Source organism: Camelus dromedarius, chromosome 8 (assembly GCF_036321535.1).
Source record: "Camelus dromedarius isolate mCamDro1 chromosome 8, mCamDro1.pat, whole genome shotgun sequence".
NCBI lineage: Eukaryota > Metazoa > Chordata > Mammalia > Artiodactyla > Camelidae > Camelus > Camelus dromedarius.
The window spans coordinates 26,934,400-26,952,394 of record NC_087443.1 but is presented as its reverse complement, the minus strand read 5'-3'; the positions used below and the strand labels follow the sequence as shown (position 1 = coordinate 26,952,394).

Here is a 17,995-nt window from a genome sequence, read left to right as displayed (position 1 = left end):
ATTAATTAGGTGTTTGGGGTGAGGGGCAGGGGAGCTAGTTCTGTTCCCCTTAAGTGTTACTACAAATGGACTGGTCTGGGTTTTAGCTCAGGGTTCAGTTTTTGTTAAGGTCCTGATGAGATACTTCCCCAGTGGCCCAGGTCAGTCTTGAGTAGCAGAAAAGAGTCGGCCGACATGTGTTCTCATCACATCTCTGCCACTTAAGCTGATGTCACACAAGGCATTGACTCCAGCTGATCTTAGTCTCCTTATCTGTTCAACAGGCTAATTTGGGTTTGGATAAAATAACGTGTAGAAAATGCTGATCACAGTGAATGTTCCCACGACTCAAAGACTGAGCCCTGGAGCTGATTAGAAACCCTATGAGTTGGGCTGAATTTTCTCTGCCCTGCATCTTCCTTCCTTCCTTCTGCCCCACCAGGCCCTGCCCTCAAACCCTCAAGCCCTGGAACCTGCTTGGACTTTCCATTATGAGCATGAGCCAGACCTTAACCTGCTGGTAAAGCGCTGGCTGAGGGTTTGCTTTTCAAGGAATCTGCAGCTTGTTTTCCTTGCCTTTATTGCTGCCTGGTGGCTGGCCTGCAGGCCCTCGCTGTGCAGGCTGAGCGTAGAGGCCGGGCCATCCAAGGGAGGCCTCCTTCAGCCGGCAGCATGAGCCCTGTGACCTCCAGAGACAGAGACTTTGCCCAGCACACCTGTTCTTGGGGCAGTGGCACCAAAGCTATGCCTGACACCATGTTCCCCTAGCACAGCCCAGAAGTGAAGAAGGTAGAATCATTGTGTCAGTTCCTCCCTTCAACTTCTGCAGTCTGTCTGGATGAAGGGGAAGAATCATCCATTAAGCACCTGCTGTGCTTCTGGCCCAGGGTCTGGCACATCGAACTGCTTCCCAATATAAGAGTAGATGCCTTTGGCTATAATCTCTTTGGAGACTCTGGGTAAACTTAAGAGGTGGATTATCAACCCCACTTTGCAGATGTGGAAAGAAGGCTTGGGAAATTTTGATATTTTACCAACAGTTTACCAACAGTCAGCTCACGGGGCTCAAATCTAAGCCAGGGTGACCCTTGGGTTCCATCCTCTCCCATGGGAGTTTTTTTCATCACACAGGGCCATTTTCCCGGCTCCACCTGGGGGGCATCAGCCAAATGACCTGAGGGTCTAGTTGGGACCAGTTATCAGAGTTTTTAACCAGCCTTGTTTGATATAGTCAACAAGTCCAAGGAGGGCAAATGTAGGTAGATGAAGGATGGAGCAGGAAATGAGTGAGAAGCAGGGAGGAAGGTTGAGGTCATACGGTGTGATCTCATTTACATAAAGTCCAAAAGTGGATGAAACTGAGAAGAGGTCGGGAGAATTGATATCCTTGGAGCTGAGTAATAACTAGGATGGTCTAGATGGTTGGGTAGATAGACATAGATAGTTAGATGGTAGGTGGTATCGCTAAATGATAGATAGATAAGTAGAGATGTAGATCTCTGTATCTATCTCTTCCCGTATACATATATATGAAATAAAATATATAATTTTCACAGCCATTTGAGAATTTGAGACCTCCTGCCCCTTTGTCCTTAAATAATAGTAATATTCGATGTCCTTTGGCACTTACTTCCTCTTGCCAGGCCCTGTTCTAAGGGCTTCACCTAAACCCCTATTTTATAGGAATTACTTCTATCTCCATTTCACAGAGGAGAAAACCAAGGTTCAGAGGGAAGTGACTTGCCCATGGCCACCCCGATGGTAATCTGGATTTGCTGCCAGGGAGTCTGGCCCAAGAGCGTGCTCTTAGCCACTCCCGCACACAGCCTTTCTAAGATGATGCTAAATGGTGGGGAGGATACTCCTGAGTCAGTGTTTCTGTCCTGTTTCTTCCTTCACTTCAAAAACACTTTGCTAGGAACCTTTCAAGCCCTCTGTGGCCTGCTGAGGTGAAAGGTTTGTGCCTGGACATTGGCAGCCAGCGGGAGGGCCCAGGAGGGAGCAGGAAGGGCTCCCGGGCAGAGGCAGGGGGCAGAGCACGCCTCCATTGTCAAAGCTCAAGTCAAAACCCTTCCTCATGGTGCTCTCTTGCCCCTCCCTGACCTCCAGAAACTCATCACTTACTAGTGCAAGAAATGGAGCCTTGAGTCTGGTAGGAACTCCCTCTCCAATGAGCTTTTGGGTTCCTACTGAATGCCCATCGTTCACAGTACCAATGTCTGTGTCTCTCCCTACTGACCTGTCCACACCACCAGTGCCTGCAGACATCCATGCCACTGCCCTGATTTCTCCTGGTCACTGGCCTTTTAGCATCATTAGGTTGAGCAGAGGGAAGGCTGTGTTTATGGCTTGGCATGAAGGAAGAACATGCAGATCTCTGTTGCCAGGCTACAAATGACTCTTTTTCCCCCACTAGAAGAGAGTAATAATGATTAAAAAATACTCAGCTGCTTGGCAGGCTTCTGGGAGGCTTAGCTGTGAATATTCCAGGGCCAGAGAGCTCCTGCCTTTCACAGACCCTACTGTCTCTCCAGAGTCTGTTGGTTTAGAATCTTTACTTTATCCATATTCTGAAGAAAGAGACAATGATGATCTGTGAGCAATGAAAAAAAATCAGCATCCTTTTATTTTTTTCCCAGGGAGACACAACCCCTTGATTATTTGATTCCTCTCCTTGAACGGAGTGAGCAGAGATCCCCAAAGAACCAGAGACAGTAGTGTTCCAAGGGGCATGTCCAAGACTGAGGAGAGGGAAGCAAGGATAAATTCAAGGTGAGAAGGCAGAGGATCAGCAATGGATGAGAACAGCCACTGGTCAAGGAGTAGGGGGCCAGGCAGCAGGAGGGAAACACTGCAAGCTGAAGGCTGGGGTCTCAGCCAAGATATTTGTACCTATTCTGATTGTCACCTCCACCCTGGGGCCAGGCATGGTTGTCTAGTGCAAAAGCCTGGGGTCTGACTATACACCACCTTGGCTCTGCTAAAAAGTGAAGGTTGGTTCCCTTGCATTTGCAAACACGGGCCTGAGAGCCCATGGCCACAATGCTGGAAGGGTGCCAGTCCTTACAGGGCAGGGCATGGCAGCCCTACATGTCCTGGGTTTCTGAATTTTTTGTGCAATTCTGTTATTTTTGTTAAAAATAACATGTTCAACGCAATTAATTTGTATACCTTTGTAAGACCTTTCCTTCAAATGTATTTATAAAAAAAATGTAATAACCTTTGTTAGACTACATACATATACCTTTGGTTTACACAACGGGGAAAGACCCTAACATTCATTAAAAACCCACTACGACATATAGGCGTTTTTAAAAATTGAAGTATAGTCAGTTTACAATGTTGTATCAATTTCTAGTGTACAGCATAATAGTTCAGTCATACATAAACATACATATATTCATTTTCATAATAGGTTACTACAAGATATTGAATGTAGTTCCCTGTGTTATACAGTAGAAACTTGTTGTTTATCTATTTTATATATAGTAGTTAGAATCTGCAAATCCCGAACTCCCAATTTATCCCTTCCCACTCTTCTCCCCACCCCAGTAATCATAAGTTTATTTTCTGTGTCTGTGAGTCTGTTTCTGTTTTGTAAATAAGTTCATTTGTCTTCTTTTAGATTTCACATACGAGTGATATCATATGGTATTTTTCTTTCTCTTTCTGGCTTTCACTTAGAATGACAGTCTCCAGGTCCATCCATGTTGCTGCAAATGGCATTATTTGATTCTTTGTATGGCTGAGTAGTATTCCACTGTGGTATGTCATTCTACAAAATGCTGGGAATTGGGGGTAGTAGTTGTTTTTTCCCCCTTTAACAAATGAGAAAAACTAAAGCTCAAAGCATACAACTCACCCAGGTTACACAGCTAATAAGTGGTCCAAATGGTGTCAAACCTGGGTCTAAGAGAACCCAGTGCTTATGCATCTGCCTCATATAAAATTGCCTTGAATGGAAAAATACAGTGCCCTTTCAATGGCTTTCACAATCCCTGGGAAATGGAAGTACAATCCTTTAGCCTTCCTTTCTCTTTCTTTCTCATCTTTTCTGTGCAGCTGTTTTCTTCTCACAAAGTTTGTGTCCCAGCACCAAGAAGCCTGGCCTCCCAGGAGCTACCTCTGCTTTTTGAAGAGCTTACCTGCATGGGCGTCAGAATTCAGGATAATCTCATTCAAGGCAGATTTCTCTCCCTGAGAGATTCTGATTCACACATTGGAGCAGCCTGATTACTCAGAAGGGATTTTGTGGCAAATGCCATCAGACGCCCCACCATCCCCTTTCAGTCGGAAGAAACCCTGCTCTGGCTGGCATCACCCTGCAATCAGGACTACCTGGGAGGATGCAGAGGGGAGGTGAGTAATCAGCTTCATCACTTCATCCCATACAAAAGCTCTCCCATCGGATTTTCAGACCTGCCAGCTCTATCAGGGCCACGTCACACAAATCCTGAAACCTCTGAGTCAGAACAAACCCAGCACACCCGAGTGTATTATTCAGAACACCATGCAGATCTCTCACACCATCACCTATGAGTTGATGGAAGTGGCCGTTGATTGGTTAATTTGCTCTCAGCCTCGGAGAACTCATGTGAATCGATGGCCTCAGCTATTATTTTAAAATGCGTATTATTTCATTCTCGTGACACCAGGTCTTAGGAAAGGAAGGTTCAGCCAGCCAGGTAGGGGAACTGTTGGGCTCTGTGGATTCTTTGTCGGAATGCATTTTCAAAGAGATAAATTGGCTTTGATATTAAAGTTGAGTTTCCCTTGAGTGAAGGGTTTATTCACTCATCCTTTGAACAAATATTTAACGTGTTCCATGTAGTATACGCGAGCATCACTAGACATCAGGGATGCAGCAATGAAGATGTAGCTGTTGCTTCCATGGAACTGACATTCAAGCTCCATGCTAGGGTAGAAAGGGTCTGATCACCTCACCCTCAGGGTAAAAGCCTGTGCTTAAGAGTTGGTTGATCTTCCCCATAGAAGAGCAGATTCCAGCATCCATGGCTTCAGCTCATTACATCTCAGAATTCAGCCCAGGGTGAGTTACTGGACTAGCCCTTGAGGCAGGAGGCTGCAGGATGGGGCAGGTGCATCAAACTTGAGATGAGGTTCAGGCAGGTCAGATCCCCACCTTCCTGATTTCACCTTCTGAGCCCAAGTTTTCTCAGCTGTAAATTTGGGATGATGTTCTTCTTGTAGGATGGCCATGGGAATTAAACAAGACACCATATCAAAATCACTTGGCATTTAGCAAGTCCTTTGCACATGCTCCTCTTTTACCTTCTCATTTTAAAGTCTGTCCATGACTGAGTAGTTTCACTCATGTTGGCCATGAAGACACCTAACATGCCTTTCTTCCAAAAGAACCTGGAAAACTCTGAAGAGTTTCTTCCTTTAGCCCGCGTGATAATATATTTTCCTCCAATCTGCATCACTTTTGAGAGTGAAAGGAGGTACTGTTGTGAATAACACCCCCAAAACCAGGAATAAATCAGGACTGTCTAAGCCAGTGGGGACATATGGTCACCCTTCCATTACTGGTTTTGTCAGCTATGAGCTGGTATAGGACAGACAGCAAAGTGGCTTCTCTGCAGAATTCCAGCCTCATGGCACAGCCAGGCAAGACTCTTGGTAACATGCCAGTGGGCAGAATTATCAAATGGCCACTTCCCCACCCCCAGCGCACAGAGCCTGTATAATCTCCTTATTTTGAGTCTGGGTGGGACCTGTAAGTATGATGGGCCATCACTCTCACGGTAGGCTATGTTTGGCAAAGGTGAAAGTATTTTGTAGATGTAGTGAAAGTCCAAAACCAGTGAAAGGGAGATAACCCTGGGTGAGTCTGACCTGTGAAAGAGTCTGATGAAATGAAAGCACATACTAGAAGGACATGGTCCTTCCTGAGGAGCAAGTGAGCAAGGAGCAAGGAAAGAGTAACCTATTTTATGAGAGGGACATGTGACCAGAACTGAATGGCAGCTTCTAAGAGCTGAGAGAGACACTAGGCCAATGGCCAACAAGAAAATACAACATCTTTTCCAGAATTGCAAGGGAAATTCTTCCAATAACCTGAGGGAGCAAATCCTTCCCCAGTCTATCTTCCAGATGAAAACACAACCCAGTGGACACCTTGATTTCAGCTTGTGAGACCCGAAGCAGAGAACTCAGGTATATTGTGTGTAGACTTCTGACACACAAAGTATGGGATAACAAATGGATAGTGTCTTAACCCACTAAGTCTCTGTTCATTTGTTATGCAGCAGTGGGAAACTAATACAAACTCCAAATTCATATCTTCCATCTTTCACTCATGGGTTCATTCTGGCCTGCCCACCCAAGATATCTTCTCTCCTGCTTTTCCAAAGTCCCCTGTCTCTGATCCCCACTCCAGCCCCCCTCTTCTCCAGGGCATGCTGTTCCCTCTGCTTGAGGGTCCTGATACTTCTTTGTATGCTGACTCTTTGTCAATGCCCATGTCCCTGCCCATATTCCTCTCCTTAATCAACGATTACTGGATGCTTCTGTGTGTCCTGCACATTGTAGAGGCTGCTCCCTACACAACAGGGAGAGTGCTAATGGCTCTCTTCTACAGTGGAGGGGATGAAGGCTGAGAGCAAAGTGTGTCACCCAAGGTCAATCAGACACCAGTAGTGGAACCAGAATTTGAACCAGGACCTTCTGACTCCAAAGCCTACTCTCCTTATACCATGCCTGCTGCCTGCTATCCCATTCAATTGTTGAGGTGCCCCAGACCCCAAAGGGCTGCTTTTCTGTGTTAACTCATAACACTTTAAAGCATACTTTCATATAGTTTATCTCAGGTCATCTTCCCAGGAACCATGTAAAGTATTTTTACCTGCAACTTACAGATGAGAAAGAACAGTGAGAACATTTGTTCGTTCATTTACTCATTGCACATCCCTTATTGCATTAACCTAAGAGGTGCCTTAGAGTACTAGGGCCTGGGATGCAGAGCAGAAACAACTCTGCTCTCAGGGTGCTAGCAGCCCAGAGCAAGGAGCAGATGTGTGGACAGAGCCTGTGTCAACTCAGGACACAATGTATAGTGCTGACGTAAATGCAAGCTCAAAGAGAGGAGCTCAACCCAAGTGTAGAATGGGAGTCAGAATCAGAGGGCTTCAGGAAGGAAGCAGAGGGCAGAGTGGGTCAAGTAACAGGTACCCCTGTAGCCATCAAGGGTCAGAGAACAGGAGATCTTGCCTGAGATGTTCAGCTTGTGCGAGGCAGACCCAGGACACAGTTTGGGTAGACCTTCCCTTACAATCCACTGCTTCCCAAGTAGGTTGAGATCAGTAGTTGGCCGGGCATCTACAGATGTGTTTCTGCATCTCCTGAAGCTTTAAGTCTCAGGGTGTCTCTGGGACTCCCCCTAAGAACCTGATGGAAGTGGAAACAACACGTATACACACACAAACACATTCGGAGAAATGCACTCATGCACACGCGCTCTTGTGCCCCAAGCGTAGCATAGTCATGCACCTGTGTACCCGCATGCTCACACGCAGACGTGTACGTATGTCCCCAGCACATACTCACACCCGCATACGTACATACACACACAGCACATACATATGCCCCGCATGCATACTCACATACATAGACACACCCATACACAGAGACACACGTGTGCACACACGGACACACACACCTTTTCAGGAAACCAAACAACCCATAGCCCAGCACAGCCAATGAGATGCCCCGAGAATTGGTTTTTATTATGCATAACAGAAAGGCAGGTGGTGGACTGTCAAATGCAGTCTTGTCCCCAGTCACCTATTGAGAACCAAGCAGACAGCACTGTGGTTTCCAGGCAAATTCCAGCTGCTTCCCCGGTGCCCTGGGTACATAAACCCCAGAAGCCAAGTGATGATTTTCCCCTTCAGAAGAATAACATTGCCTGCCCTCCCTCCTTGGGCTAGAAAGGTTTCTGCAGTGCTCAGTCCCTGCTCAGGCCAGGCAATGCCATCAGGATGAAGTGCCGGCGAGGAGCCGGGCAGCTCCATCAATTTCTCTTGGAAAGCCCAGAAGAAATTTGGTTGTAGAAAATCCCTTCCCTCTTTGCTAATAAAACTTATCAGTGCAGGGCAGGAGTCTGGGAGGAGAGGGACTGCAGACACTCGCCTTGCTAAATTACTTGGAGAAATGGCCCTGATCAGCCATCCAGGGGGAGAAAGGCAGGAAGTAATACAACATTTATTGAGCCCGATTTTTTTCACCTAGATTCTCCCACTCGGCTTTCTCAGCAGCCCTGTGATTCTGCATTCACTCCATCCCACGGGTGAGGAAACTAAAGCCCAGCTCTGCCTCAAAAAGGGCCTAGGTTGTGGAGAGCCCCCACCCTGTTCCCTTGCTTGCTGCCTGGCTCAGGCTGGTGACTTCACCTCTTGCCTCGAAGTCCCCCCCTGAGGTCTCCCAGCCTGGGTCGGCTGATTCAAGATCAAACAGATAATGTGGGCAAAGCAGGGATCAGACCCTGGGTATACAAAGCTCATTCTGAGTCCTTGTTCTTTCTGGCCTCTCTCTCTCCTCTGAGCCTCCGTGGGACCTCCAGGCTCCCTCCAGAGTGACGGGTGAGCCCCCGTAGCTATGGAGCCGGCTCTCCCGTGCGCTTACCGAGCAGGCACTAGGCTGGCACCCCATGCCCGGCCCTTCATACAGGGGCAGTAGAGCCCTAGCTCCACACTATAAAAGAGGGAGCCGTTCTTCCCCAAACTGCAGAAAGCACTCTCCCAGTTCTTGATGGGGAGGACCTTGGTTACTTGCTGTCCTTGGATTGGCTGCATTGGCTCTCGGCTTTAGGATCCAAGGAGGCCTGGTGTCAGCCCTCGCTTGGGGCCGCTTTCCAGAGCCCTCATCTGTAAAAGCCAGAGTTTACCCAACAACTGGGAAAGAATCGGGCTCTGAGGCAGTGAAACATGGGAATCCCAAGTAGGCAAGTCAGCCTGGAGTGGCGTGGTCCTGAGGAAGCAACGGACAAAAACGCAAAAGGAAATGTAGGCTAAGTAACAGGAGAAGTTCCCCACAGGAAGACCTATTAGACTGTGAAATAGTATTCCACAGGAAATGGGGGAGGGGTGCCCGGAGGTATTTAGAGTCTTGCGGGCCTAAGTAATAGAAGCCGCATGGTGTATGGAGTGGCCGAGAACTGGCCTCCAGGGAGCAGGCGTCCTGCCCTGATAGGCCGTCTCCGTACAAATGTAATTTCCCAGTCTGCCTTAATGTTCCATGGAGCTGCACTGCTCTTGCCGGGAAAAGATGCACTTACAGCTCCGAATAAGCCGCAGGATCTGAAGTGGGCACAGCCATCATTTTGTCATCAGTGTGGCAACCCCTGTGAACAGATCTACAAGTTCAACACAGTTCCTATCAAAATCCCAGGTGCCTTTTCTGTAGAAATTGACAAGCAGTTCTAAAATTCGTATGGGTTGCAGGGGACTCTAGCAAAAATGATCTTTAAAAAGAACAAAGTTGGAGAATTCTTGCTTCCCAATTTCAAAACTTCAATTAGAAAGCTGTAGTAATCAAGACAGCATGGTCCTGGCATAAAGATAGACACATGGATCAGTGGGATAGAATTGAGAGTCCAAAAATAAAAGTCTTACATTTATAGGTAACTGATTTTTGACAAGTGCACCAAGACAATATAAAAGGGAAAGAAGAGCTGTTTCAACAAAGGGTCCCAGGACAACTGATAACCACATGCAAAAGAGTGAAGTTGTGCTCTTACCTCACACCGTATACAAATGGACTGTAGATCTAAATGCAGGATCTAAAACTATAGAATTCTTAGAAGAAAACATACAAGTAAATCTTCATAAGCTTAGATTAGGCACAAGCAATGAAAGAAAAAAAATAGATAATTTGGACTTTCTTAAAACTCAAAACTTCTGTTCTTTCAACAATATCATCAAGAAAGTGAGAAGACAACCTTTAGAATGGGAGGAAATATTTGCAAGTCATGGGTTTGATAAGGGACTAGTATCCAGAATATATAGACAACATTTAACAACTCAATAACAAAATGACAACCCAATTTAAAAACTGGCTAAGAATTTCAATAGACATTTCTTCAAAGAAGATACAAACACATTAAAAGATGGTCAACATGGTTAGTCATTAGGAAATACAAATCAAAATCATAACGATATACTTCTTTACACCCACTAATATGGTTCAAAGATAGATAATAACGTGTTCATAGTGACGTGGAAGAGTTGGAACCATCAGTCATTGCTGATAGTGATATAGAATGGTGTGACCACCCTGGAAACAGTTTGGCAGTTCCTCAAAATGTTAAGCATGGAAGTACCAGCAATTGCATTTCTCAGTACATACCCAAGAGAATTAAAAACATATTGTACATCGCTTTTTATATCAGCAAAATTCATAATAGCCAAAACATGGAAACAATCCTAATGTCTATCAAATTATGAATGAAATAAACAAAATATGATATATCCATACAACAGAATATCATTCAGCCTTAAGAAGGAATGAAGTACCAATACACGTTACAACATGAGCGAACCTTGAAAACGTTATGCGTAGTGAAAGAAGCCTGTCACAAATGACCTACAATAGTGTGTGATTCCATTTAGATGAAGTGTCCAGAATTGGCAAATTTATAGAGACAGAAAATTTATTAATGTTTGCCTTGGACTTGGGAGGGTGGAGGTAATGGGAATACAGTTAATGGGTATAAGATCATGAAATTTTTCTAAAATTAGACAGTGGTGATGGTTGCACAACTCTGTGAATACACTAATACCTATAAGTATTACACATTTTAAAGGGTGGAATTTTTAGCATGTGAATTACATCTCAACTAAGCTGTTATTTAATAAAAATAAAGTCACCCCTAACTTACTACGCACAATTTTGGTCTAGATCTCTCTTTCCAAAAATATTATTTTACCTAAATGAGTTCTTACTGTATACATAATTTTGTATTTTGTATATCACTCTCCATTGGGTTTTAAGGCTTCTCCTATGTTACTAGAAACTCTTTGTTGATACTATTTTCCATGGTTGCCTAGTATTCTGTCATATGGCTATACCCACAGTTTCTTTCTCTATTACTGTATTATTGAATGTTTGCATTCTTTCCCCAGATTTTGCTATTATTAAAAAAAAATCTTTGTTGAACATATCTGTGCCTAAACTCTTTTATGCAGTTTTTGGGTTGTCTTTGTTCTTTTCAGGATAAATTCCTGAAGTTGAGAATACTGGGTGAAAGTACTCAGTTTTAAGATCCTGCTGTCTGTGAGTGCCCCTCATTTCCCCCAGTATTTTGAGATATTTAGTGCAGAGACACTTAGTTTGCTGAAATAAGAAGTCACTTTTTGGTGTGAGGGACAGATCACAGTCATTGAAGTCAGACTCACCCAGGGTCACATCCCAGCTCTGCCACCTAACACTGAGTGATCCCAACCAAGTGACATAACCGCAGTTGACCTTCAGTTGACCCTCAGTCTTCTCTCCTATGAAATGGGCACAATAATATCTAGGAATTGTAAATAAGGTAACATGCATCAAGTATGCAATGTCCACCCTTCCAAACTAGACACTTGTTTTATGTCTGTTTTTCTTCCTTCTTCTCTTCATAGCCTCTCATTCTGCCATGAAAATGTGCATCTTTGTTTCCTGACTCCTACCCACACCTGAGCCCTGGGAGATGCCATCACTGCTTCAGCAGTATGACCAGGTGATGCCCTGGTGGGATTGACAGGGTGAGCTTGAAGCCCAAAGCTCAGGATCCAGGCCTGGGTCCACCCCTCATTAGCCTGTGATCTCAGGCAGGTCCTCAACGTTGTTCAAATCTGACCTGTCATTGAAAATGAAAGCAAAAAGGCAGTTTCACGTCAGCTTTGCTGTGGGGGTCAGGTAAGGGTCTGGATGGAACAATGCTTACTGCGTCCTCCACAGTCTCTATAAACAGCAATTAGGTTTATCATCACAAGTCTCTTCAAATGTACGGGGGTTGCTAGGGTGTACCGAGCTCCAAGCTCAGTTCATCTTCTGCCTCTAGATTATAGGCCCATCGACTGACTGGTAAGTAACGCATCACTGCATACAATAGTAATTACTAATTACATGTTTCTGCGTTCTGTAGCTTATTAGCAAATTGCATGTAGAGGGATCTAAAAGTAATTGCCCTGCTCCTGTAACTTCAGCAGCCTGCAGACATCACTAAGAATTACCTTATTTACTTCCTAAGTGATTCCCAGTGGCCGTTTGTCAAATATACAGAAGAAAAAAGAATCATACAATAACCAAATATTCTTCTGCTTACAAATGATATGTGAGGGTCGCGAGAAATCTTGAGTGGAAAAGGCTGTTAAAACAGCTGCCGACTAACTGTATGTAAATATCCCCCTGTGGGTAATAGCTTAATTTTGATCATTGTTCAAAAGAGCAGGCATTTTAAATTATTAATAGGTGTCAGCTACAAAAGAATGTTTAACTGGAAACTTACAAGAAGAGAGGCTGATCTGTACAAATGACACGGTGTCTTTAACCACCCTGGTGTGTGGGAAAGAAAGCGGGGAGGAAAGGGAAGAATAAAAGGCACAATGGGCTAAAAGTCAGCCTCATTTCTCCCTCGGACTGGGGTTTTGTGGCTTGTGGGTGGTGTTATTTTACCACCATGGAAACTGTTCTGGGCTCCATTCATTCCTTATTAAGCTTGGTCATATGTAGGTTTCTTTTCTTTTTAAAGAACGTCAATTCCAACCGAGCAGAAAGCTTGAGGCTGCAGGAAGCACCAGGCTGTGATGTGGGCTTTAGACCTTGGCTGTGATGAAAACTTGTTCCCGTCCAAACATGTCGCCTGGACCCCTTTCGTTGCGAGCAGCGCTGACATGGTTCTGCTCAAATAAACTGAGGATCCCGTTTCACATGATTCATTTGATAGAAACATCAGGACTGCTGATGCATGGATTGGCCTCCGTGATCCCTCTTCCAAAAACACAGGCAGTGGATCATGAGATTGTTGTGCTAACAGGAAAGAAGAAATGGCCGGTTTCTCTGTTTCCTTTCTTGGCTTTTCTGGTGGCGCTGGCTTCTGGCATTTTGCGTAACCCACGAGTATTAGTGATTGGAATAAAGAAGAAGATAGGATGGAGAGGATTACGGAAAAGCTCAGGTGGGTATACAGTTGTGATCTGCCAGGATCCTGGTGTTTCTGCCCGTGATGCCCCTCCCTCCCTCTCCATACCTGTGGGATGAATACCTGTAGGGGTGTATTAACACACCCATGTAGCAAACTGCTACCAAATGATTAGGACAAAATCATACAGAAATTGGCGTTCAGAGATGGCAAATACAGCCCTAGGTTACCACCCAGCTAGCAGACAGCAGAGCCAGGGCTTGAATCCAGTAAACAAATTACCATGGTGATTTTAACTAGGACTTGGGCCTCATCCACCATCAGTGGAGTCAGAAGACCAGTCAACCCCGATGACCCTGGGGCTGGGACAGAGCCCAGCTCAGCCTCACCAGATGCAAAGTGCTGAGGCTCTCACTGTCCTGTAAGTCCCTTCCCTCCTCCTCCAGAGCTGTGCTCTCTTCCTGACTGTCCTCCCGTCCCCTCTCTCTCCATAAATACATTCATCCTGTGGCTGTTTGACTCCTCCAGCCACCCAGGCCTCCTCCTGAGTGTTCACAGAGCATGATGACAGGATTGATGGGCTCTTGAGGCCAGGCTGTCGTAAGTACCACACTTAAAGCTCACTGTGGTCCTTTTGTGGCTCACTAGAGACTCCCTTAAAGAGACTTAAAGCTCCCCAGAGAAGGAGGGAGACCACCATCGTTGTCCCCCACTTTGTACCAGGCACTGGGCTAGGATCGAGGTGCTGCCAGTCTCCTGCTGAAGACACATCCGCCAACAATGAAGTGTCACACAGTGGGAATGAGGCCAGAGGAGGGACAAGGGACAGAGGTGACATCAAAGCTGGGTGATGACTCAAAGCATAAGGACAAAGAAAGCCTGGATTACATTGGGGGATGGAGAAGAGTTTGCCACACAGGCAGCTAATGGGGAGGACATTTCTGTAGAACCATGTCTTCATTTCTGATGAATGGTTCCCCTGTCCTCCCCAGCACACACAGAGGTTGCCTAGAACAAGTTTGGGCGCCAAAGAAAGATTTCTTAGTGAATTTGGGTCCAACTGGCTGTGTCAGGCAGCTTTAATAGCCTCAGGCCAAGTTACATGAGCCCCTTAGCATCCAGTGCTGGGTTCTCTCCTAGAAACAAGCCATTGAAGCCAAACCTTACCAAGCTGGTTGCACCATACTTGAATGATTGTCATAAAATAATAATGTGAGCTGGCATTAATGGGGCCTTACTATGTGCTAGGCATGGTGCCTATTGCATTTAGGTGCCTCATCTCATGTTATCTTAAGGATAGTAACTTTGGTTCTATAATACTCCCATTTTACAGGTGAGAACAGTGAAGCTTAGCACACTTAGATAATGTGCTCAGGGTTGCAGAGCCAGGATCAAACATCGTTTTGTCTGATGTTTGCGTTGAAACTCTTGGCCTTGCGCTTCCTGGAATGGCATTAGGTGTTCAGTGGCCTTTCAGATGCCTCATTTGTCAGCCATTGTTTATATAGGGCTTTCTAGGCTCAGCAGGGTGAAGGGTACACAGATGATAGATGTTATTCTTTCTGGGCAACTTCATTCACTCAACTGATCTTCAGTGTGGGCCGGCCTAGTACTGGGCACTGTATTGTCAGGGGAAGACATGGGCGTCTGCCCTCCAGAAGCTGAGTACAAGGCGGGGAGATACCCTGTGGTTTGTCCATTTAAGGGCTTCACAGGAGAGGGAATGGGAGTTGTGGTGGGCTTCTTGAGAGAAAGTCACCTTGGAGGATGAGTGGATGGACCAGGTGGGCCAGAGTGTAGGAGAGGAAGAAGCCCATGACAGCTCGTGGTTCCATGTGGTCAGGGAGGAGGCTCATGCCAGGAGCGGAGCTGGGGCTGGAAGACAAGCTGTGGCCAAGAAAGCCCTGACAGGGAGGGCTGGGTTTTGCCTCATAAACATGGGAGGGCTTTGGCTGAGCTTTTTCTTTAGTCAAGACCTACCAACACCACCCATTCTGGGCTTTTCTGTCTGTGGTCTGATTGTTTTCCAGAGCAGAAGTTCTCAAACTTTACTGTACATCCTATACTGGAGTGATCTCTCTAGAGCATGACTCTTAAAACGTGATCCCTGCCCTGGCCCGTAACCTGTGTTTGAAGGAGCCCTTGAGGTGTTGCTCAGCAGGCTGCCATTAGTCTAGGTCGTTCAGGTTCTGTCTCAAACATCATCTTCCCTGAGGCATGGAGTCCACAGCCAAATAAAGTTTTATTTACAAGGGAGAAAGGGAGAATGGCTCTTAGGCCAGTCAGAGCACATCACGGCCTTGCAGTGGTGACTGGCCAGGATAGGCATGTGAGTCAAGCCAAGGCTCCAGTCACTGCTAACCCCAGGACTTCTGATTACATGACGAGAAGGATGCTTTTCTTTTTGTGTTCTATAGCAGTGAAGATAAAACCTAGAGCTTCTGAGAGGCCAAACCTGCCCTCTGAGAATGAAGCCAAGGGGAACTGAGAGACAGAGAGAGTGACTGGGTGCTGATTTGCAACCCTGAACACAGCACTTCCTGAAGCATGGTCTGTCCTCAGACTTTTTAATTATGTGATCTGATGCATTACCTGTTTTGCTTTAGCTGGCTTGCATTTGGTTTTTGATCACCGCAGATAAAATTGTCCTAATACTCTGGTGTCAAAAGGGCCACAGCCCAGAGGAGATCTTGAGGAAATGAGCTTTTAAATTCATACTCAGAACAAGAAGAAGGATGAAGAAGAAATTAACCTGCTGCTGGGGTCCCAGTAAGGTACTGCAGCTGTGATGATGGGAATGGACCTTTGTCTTTTCCAAAGGATGATGTACTTTAGACTGAAAGGGAGAGCTGAGGGCTCTGGAGAAAGAACCCATTTGAGAGTTTCAAATTAATTCAAGACCTCTGGCTATTGGGCAGAAAGAGAACTTGAATGTGGTGTCACTCATTCTTGGCTGGAGATATGGAAGGAGTTGAGAAGTGAAGACACTGAGTATCTTGATGCAGGCCCATGAATTTCCCATACTTTGAGCTCTGGCTGCTAGCCCAGTGCCAGACAGAGAGCAGGGCCTTGACAAAGTTCGAGGGATGAAGATGGATAGGCAAGGCTACTTCAGTTTTCAAAAATAACATGAGAACATTTAAAGGCTCATGCTTTTAAATTGTTCCTGAGCAATCATCTAACAATGGAAGGGATGGTTTTCATGAAAAGACGGCCTGGGAACTAATGTTGATTCCTGACAGTCAGGGTGTCTGTTTAAAAACAAGTCCCTTTGAGGCAATCTTACTTCTTTTCCTCCCGCCCTCTCTCCCCTTCCTTCCTTCCTTCCTTTCTTTGAGGGTGTTTGTAATTGTTAGTTAGATCAGGGAAATGCAATCAGGTGCAGTATATTTGGATTTCCACATAGTATATAATAAAGTTTTTTATGATAGCCTTTTGAGTAACATGAAAAACTTTAGCTAAGGTAATAACACAGTTAGGAAGGTGGACTTGTAACCACTTCAAGAACCATGCCCAGGGCTTGCTGATTAATTCATTCCTGTTCAGCCTGTCACTTCAGGAGCTCTCCAGGGGCCTGAGATAAGGCTTTGTCCTTGGCTCTCTCCTGCTAAAACAAATTTTGTGAATACTTGAATGAAGGCATAGAAAGCTCCTTATCAAATCTGTAGACGCCATTGAACTGGGAGGGAATGACAAATGAGGCAGATGGGAGAATTCCAATCCAAAAAGCTCTCAGTGGGTTGTGGTGAAGCAACGAAACTCACAAGGCAGAAGACATCATGGGGAAAGGTAAGCTTCTGCAACTGTGCCCAGGAGCCTCTACTGTGTGAGCACAGGGTGAGAGATCCCTGTCTTGGAAGCAGCCTGAGAGAGATGAGAGAGGAGTTCGGTCCTCAGCCACTCAATAAGCACCCACATTGTGCTCTGGCTCTCACTGATGAGAAGCAACTTGGGGCTGCATTAACAGGAGTAGAGTGTATAAAACTAAGAAGGTCAAAGTCTCATATTCAAGGCTTTCCTAGGCAGGCCTCGCCTAGTCTTGTATTCAGTTCTCAACACCAAGATTGAGGAGGAAAACTGGCAATCTTGAACATGCTCAACCATCATCACAAGAGTACAAGGAAGTATAAATGTTCAGCCTGAAAAATATCCAGAAGGTGTATAGACCCTATTTTCAACCCTTTAAGAGACTGTCAACTGAGATGTCTGCTGCCCAAGAGCTAGAATTAGTACCAAGAAGCAGAGGCCCTCCATATGTTAGGTCCTTCCATAATTTGAAAGAAGAACAGTACAGCTGCCCAAAATTGAAACTACTGTATTGTGAGGAAGTGAGGTCCCCGGCATCAGAGGCATCCCAGTAAATGCTGGACACCTGTTTGGCAGGGGTTTTGTGGAGGAGGCTCCAGCTTTCAGTGAACCATGGGAAGTGATGACTCTACCAAGACCTCCTCCACTTCCACACATCTGGATCTCCATGACCATAGGAGGGCCCACGGTAGGAGGGGATGGCCACAGTGTCCCATGTGCAGCAAAGTGGAGAAGAAATCAGAGTGAGAGCTGTCCAGTGCTCTGGGGTCTCAGTGGTCACTGGTGACCTTTGAGAGGGCAAGGGGATGCCTTTTTTTTTTTCATTCCAAGGAGTGCTTCTCCTCCAGCTATCTCTCAAGTCTCCACAGTGATGTGGAAACGCACTTCCAAAATTAAACCTCCAGAGAGAGCACACGTTAATAACACACCAAAGGACACATAAATTACACCTGCGAGTCATATCCCACTGCAGATGAATACACTGATTAATGTCACATTCCAGCAATATCGAGAGCACACCATAATTAAGCTACCACTGGTGGCTTGAAAAGCTGCGTTAGTTCACTA

The 17,995-nt window shown here is 45.7% G+C and overlaps 1 long non-coding RNA gene across 1 annotated transcript; it reads left to right on the top strand.

The window, feature by feature from the left end:
* The first annotated feature begins 4,280 nt into the window (after window positions 1–4,280).
* Window positions 4,281–13,308, top strand: LOC116155664 (uncharacterized). Its single transcript, XR_004139464.2, has 3 exons — window positions 4,281–4,338; window positions 11,619–11,716; window positions 12,731–13,308. It is a non-coding gene; the product is annotated as an uncharacterized LOC116155664 (long non-coding RNA).
* The last annotated feature ends 4,687 nt before the right edge of the window (window positions 13,309–17,995 follow it).